Source organism: Chinchilla lanigera, unplaced genomic scaffold, assembly GCF_000276665.1.
Source record: "Chinchilla lanigera isolate Chin_1 unplaced genomic scaffold, ChiLan1.0 scaffold00004, whole genome shotgun sequence".
NCBI classification, from domain to species: domain Eukaryota; kingdom Metazoa; phylum Chordata; class Mammalia; order Rodentia; family Chinchillidae; genus Chinchilla; species Chinchilla lanigera.
The window spans coordinates 13,074,959-13,081,282 of record NW_004955405.1 but is presented as its reverse complement, the minus strand read 5'-3'; the positions used below and the strand labels follow the sequence as shown (position 1 = coordinate 13,081,282).

General features: G+C 39.0%; 1 pseudogene; it reads right to left on the bottom strand.

The window, feature by feature from the left end:
• Positions 1-236: 236 nt before the first annotated feature.
• Positions 237-2,564, bottom strand: LOC102006864 (annotated as a pseudogene).
• Between the last annotated feature and the right edge of the window lie 3,760 nt (positions 2,565-6,324).

The following is a 6,324-nucleotide window of genomic DNA, read 5'->3' as shown; positions in this document are numbered from 1 at the left end:
TCCATAGTATATGTACTGTTTTCCACTTTATTGTCAACATCAAATTCTGTATCTGCCTTACTGGTAACAAATTTATTTAAATGCCTGTGGGCCATGTGCAACACTGAGGGTTTCCTGGGTCCGAGGAGGATGCCTCAGCTTCCCAAAGCCGCATGCTGGGCACAGGAGGCCCTGCAGCTCTGGACAGCAGTAGCAGCCGCTCTGGAAGGATCAGTCTCCATGCAGTTATTTGTAAACTATCGACTCTTGTTCTTTTTAGAATTTCCTTTGCTGGACATCTTCAGGGTGTCAATCTCTGCCCTCTGTTTGGACAGCGTCTCGTTCATGTTGCACAGGTGGTTGCTCAACATGCTCAGCTGGTTCTCCTAGCTCCTCTTGGCGGTGGTGAGCTCATCCAGCAGCCTGCTGATGCTCTGACTGGCCAGTTTCATCTCCTCCGCCAGCATCTCCTTGGACTTCCCAGCCAGCGCTAGTCTCAGAGAGTGCTTGACACTCGGCGTAGAAGTGCACCCACTTACTGTCCGCCAGCTGCAGCTGTGACATGAGCTCCACCACCCTGGCCATGTAGTGGTTTTTATCAGGTCTTCCTGAGATTCTGCATCTGGGACGCTGCTGTCAGATGTCCTGATTAAAATTCCAATCGGACTGGTGCTCTGAGCGGGCTCCATCATGGCCTTCGCTGCGGCTTTCTCCTGGCCAGTAGCATTCACCACAGCAGCATTTTCCTGGGCCGGGCCAGCCAGCTGTCCCCTGCTAGTACTCTTTAGCTTATCCACAATTCTCTGATTTTCTTTTTCTAGCTTGATTTTGGTTAACTGTGCTTCCAGCATCCAATGTTCTTTCTCCTGTTCCAGTTTAGAAATCTTTTCTAAGCTCTGTTGAACCTGCTGTGGGAGCATTTCCAGGCTTTCGGTAGAGCTGAGAAGGACCGGCAGTCGGCCAGCGCTTCCTTGTAAGGCAGAGAATCCGGGAGGGGCTTTCTCAGGGCCCTCATGTAGGCCGCGGCTCTCTTCTTGCTCTGCAGCATGCACTCTGCCGCCGGGGGCCGATGAACCTGCAGGCTGCGCAGGGCCCATAGCTGAGCGAAGCAATGAAGTAATCCTCATTGTTGCTGAAGAAGGACACAATCCTTCCTGCTCCATTTGTTAACGCCACTACTGACGACAGGATACAGTCATTAGTTGTTATCAACTTCTTCATTGCTGTTGAAGTTCATGCTCTGTTGTAGCTTTCTGACTGTAATGTTTAGAAATATCTTTCATGACATCATGGAAGCCATGCAGGGTAGCATCAACGTTTGTTAAAATGGAAGTGTAGTTTGTCTGCAGGAAGTGTGCTAGGCTGTGTGCTAGGCAAGGCAAGAAGAGCAAGGTACGTCTGCAGCTTCTCAAACGCAGCCGTTCTCTTTCTCATGTACTGGGATAGCTCCAGATTCCTGGCTCTCAACGCAAATGTGCAAACAGAAGATTCACACACTTCTTCTAAACTTTTCAACTAATAAGGGAGAATCTTCCCAAGGAAATATATGTAGGAAGTTAAATGCTCTCAAAATGTTTTCAATTTCACAGTTGTCTCCAAGACAGTCACAATATCTTCTGTAATACTTTCAAACAAATGAAGCATTCCTTCATCAAGAAGACGGACATAAGACGCATTTTCGTGAAGGTATTGTGAAAACTTCTGATTCAACTGTGATATAGTATCTACGGCAGAATCAGCAGGAAAAGTCTGAATCCTTTGTTCTGTGTAGGTATGAAAGTTCAGAAGGGCGATCATGAGATCTTGAATAAAAGTCAGGGCCTGCCCAGCCATATCTCGCATCTTTAGCTGATGTTTTCTATTGCGGAGCGGAACATTGAAAGCATTAGACCGACTGTACTTTGTATCATTAAAAGGGACTTTTTCATTGATGATCGATAATGATTCCTCTAATCTACCTAACAAATCTTCACGAAGATTCTTTAACTGTAATTAACATTCTTCTGTTCGGAGTTGGCATTGCTTGGCCTCCTTTTCTAGCATCTGAGACTTCAGTTCCAGCTTAGCCTTGCCATTCTGCAGTTCCTCAATGGTTTCCATGTACTTCCGGGTCAGGCCATCAACCACAATTTGGTGCTGGGCCACTTCTGTCTCCAGGGCAGCCAGCTGGCTCCACAGCTCTGCTTCCACATGCTTGTGTTGCTCACCTCAAAGAACTGCATATTCAATCGTTCCTTCTCCTCTATCTTCTGCAGATCTTCATCAAAGACATTTTTCTGCTCTTGACTCAACTGAGAAGATTCTCCACTTTTCTTGTTTTTCTTGCCTCGCGGTTCACTCCGCACTACCTCATCTTGAAGCAGTTCCACTCTCTTGGCAAGCTGCAGATTTTGAAAGGTCAAACTGTCCATTGTCTGTTGTAGTTTCCTCAATGACTGATCCTTCATCTTCAACTGTTCCTTTAGAGCCACAGAATTTGCTTATTCATCCACATCACCTTTTTTAAGGACCTGATTCTGAATCTGAAGTTTCAAGTACTCCTGGGCCAGCTTGTGGTTCTTCCGCTGCAACTCCGCTGAGTCCATGGCCCCTGCCCGCCTGAGCCGGGCCGGCCGGGCCTAGGAAATATTTTCTAATATAAAATACTGCACAAATCTTAATTGTTCCTGACATTTCATACCTATATGGTTCTTTATCTTGTTCCAGAAACTTGAAAATTATATATGAATTTATATTTATTCAAATATATTTTAATGTAAAAATGTAAAGAAAGAACAATAAAAGCTTGGCCTATAGTAAAGGAATAGTTCTCATTTGTGGTAAATTTTGTGGCACCATAAACAAAGTCATAAAAATGACTTTTTTAATAACATAGGGGAAAGATAACTTCAAATACATCCTTAGACACAGAAAATAGCCAATATGTTCATAGAAAAATGTATTAAAATTTTCAATAAATATTTCTTGTATTTACTGGGAGATTGTTTAGAGAGGCATCTTGATTTTTAGAAGAAACCTCAAGTGATTTTGGATTTTCAGATTGGAAGTGAAAGTAGTTTAGCTTCTCTGTCAGGATTAGAAAATGTGGCATTACTTTTCCATTAGGATTAGCTGTCAACTATCAACTGTAATACTAGAAAAACCAGAGCTCTACTCCAAGCAAGCCCAGAAGTTGATGTCAGGAAGTTACAAACTCAGGTTCTATCTGGGTATTTAGAGCCAGAAAACTTTACAGGAAACTAGACTTATACTAGATATTTCCCACAAAAGGACATGCGTTATGCATCCAGAAAATTAATTATAAACTAACATTTCATTTAGGAAAGCACTTAATGTTTATATTTTTACTCATCTAAATGTGGCTCTGTAAGAGATAGAAATTATCTAAGGCTACTTTGGGTTGTGTTATGGTTTGTGTCTGCATGTCCCCCCAAATCTTCATGCAGTCATGGGGCAGGCTTCTATAGTTTGTGATTGATTGGGTGTGAGTGCTACACCTGTAATGGGGTGGATAGTTTGCATATGTAAGGGAAAGAGGCTTGCTCTTCCTGAAGCTCCTGCATTTTGTTATTGTTGCTTTACTGTGTTCTGAGGCCATGAATGGTTGCCCTGTGTCATGTGTCACTCTGCCTTGGAATCCACTGAGTATGGACTGAAACCACCACAAACTGTGAGCTAAATAAACCTTTCCTTCCTTAATTTTGGGTGTTGGGTATTTGGTTCCAACAAAGAGAGAAAAGTAAAAGACAGGGTGATTTCATAAATTCTAAAGTAAACTCCTAAAACAAAGATGTCATTTGTATTTAGTCCTCTTAGATTTGAAATTCAGTAACAGGTTAAAATATTTATCACGTGGGTAAGAAAAAATCATTTTTATAACGTATTAAATTATAAATACTTATGTAAATGCATAAAGTTTTATATAAGTTTATGTGTTTACACATAAAAACAGACATATAAATGAATATATATTACCAGATGTTTTCCATGGGCAATAATCATTCAGTAAACATTAGTGAAAATTAAGGAAATTTAAAACATTGTCCTAGGAGCTGAAGAGAAAATAAAGGTTAAAGAAGACTGGCACATACAGGTAAGGAAAGAGATGATATGTGAGGCAATGGGGATGAAGAAATAGCAGAACATAAAGTAACCACCTGAGAGCCTAAGTTAAAAGATACATAATTGTATCAGTTTTGGATAATTTCAGTAGATCTAGTGAAGGTAAAATGGAATGTTTGTGCTTATATTCTTTTATGAAGACCACTCCCAAGACATGAGTATGGTGTGATATCATCAAGTTATGTGGCTAGACAAACACTGAAGTGTTTTTAGGGGAAAGTTTCTAATACTCATAAATTCTAAAACTATCCAAAATATTTGGTATAAAAATTTATTACTAGGAACTCCCTTCCACCTGCCCAACCAGGAAAAAATGGTATTTTTATTTTCCTAAGAGTAACCAAAGGGCATTTTAAAAATTGGATAAAGTTAGAAACACCTACCTAACTTTCCAAGAGAGGAAATTTGTTAAATGACATATGCTAAAATCGTACAATTGACTAGCAGGAAAAATATCAATGATTGTGTTTAAAAATGTACTTACTAGTGAAACACTTCACAACAGATTACTAGTATAGAAGAATACTTAATACAGACTTTGCTCTCAATAAGAGAGCATTTTCTTCTTCTAAATATGATGTAGGTGCACTTTAATAGATTTTAAGCTCAAACCAAAGTATACATCATCTGTAGTTAATATCTTGTGCATGTTATTTCACAATGTATATCTATACTCATACTCAACTGGATCCCAAAATAAGAGGGTTATCCATGATTTCAGAAATCACACCCTACCTACACATAGTAAATATTTGCCAAATCACAGTTGTTATCCCAATCTTCTAACACAATTTTGTGTGTGATCTAAATTCATAACAGATTTCAATGACAGTGAGCTGATTATTTAGTGCTAAACATTAGAGGGAGAAAGTAGGCTTGGATAAGCAGTTTGTCACATTGCTTATTAAGATTGTTAGAATTTCAGTCTTAAGTAATTAAACTTGTGAATAATCTGGTTTATTGTCCAAAAAACAAGCAAACAGAAAATCTCTCTTGAGAGTATTTCCATCAGTTTTGGATTTTGGGGGGTGGAGGGCTGCGTGCGTGCACACACTCTCCAAGGCTTACTTTCCTCTGGGTTGTTTGAGTAGCTCCCATGGACTATAAAGAAGCAGCACTTAGCCACATGATGGATAAGAACATTCCATTTATTTCCTCAAATAGCATTGATATTTGTAAAGTATATTAAGTGATGTTTTTGTTTGTGTGTTGCATTTCTATAAGCCTAGAGCTTCCCCTTAGGCAAATTTTCTCCTCCATACAAATAGTTCTTCTATTCTCATGCTACTATGATTCTGTCTTTTCCTTGAATACCAACATTTCTTACCGTATACCAAAAATTGTGTTGAACTGAGTAGGTACAAAACAAGATCAGAAAGAAAATATCTTGTAGAGTTGCTAAGTTAGTCACTCTTTTGCTACTTTTGTACTTTGAAATCATTTTCAAACACATTTAATTTAGAAACATAATTGATCTATAAGTTCTTACAACAGAAGAGCCCTAAAGTGTACTAAATTAGGTAGAATTTGATTGTATTTCCATTTCATTCTCCTTATTACTTTGAGTTTTACCCAGACACACCATGACTTGACTAGGGAAGTTGACTATCTCTGATTGACATCAAAGCAAGGCACTTGCCATCACTGTTGAAAATTCAGCAAGTGATTTCAGCAGTTCTTGAACATAGCTAGCTGTTTTTGTTTTATTTTTTATGTTTTTCCTCAACCCAACTATCTTCATTTTTATGTAGGACAGAAAGAATAAGGGTGAACTACTGTGTATCTGCCAGCAAGAGAATGTGTGTGCGACGAGAGACCCCAAAGTTAGCAGGGTTCCTTCCAAACAGATAGAACTGAACTAGATTCTCATACTTAATCTAATTTCCTTTGTGCCATTTTCACTGTCAGTAAGTATCACTAATAATGCATTTAAAACAAGACAATAACTTTATCAAATAATTGCTTCTAATTGGAAGGTCCTTGGTATGCATAATTTTCTAATTCTTCCCTTCAATAGTTTCTTCATTGCTAGTTGGTTGTTTAGGTGACCCCATTAGCAGCATAGCTGCGAATTCACAGTTAGGAGTCTTGTAAAGCCAAATTAATTAAGTGCCATTTTCCTTCGAGGAGGAAATTAGCTGTTTAGATAAATATATTAATTGAGTGTTTGTTTCTGTTTATTGTAATCATACTCAGGCTCCCTTGGCAAAATTATACCTTATT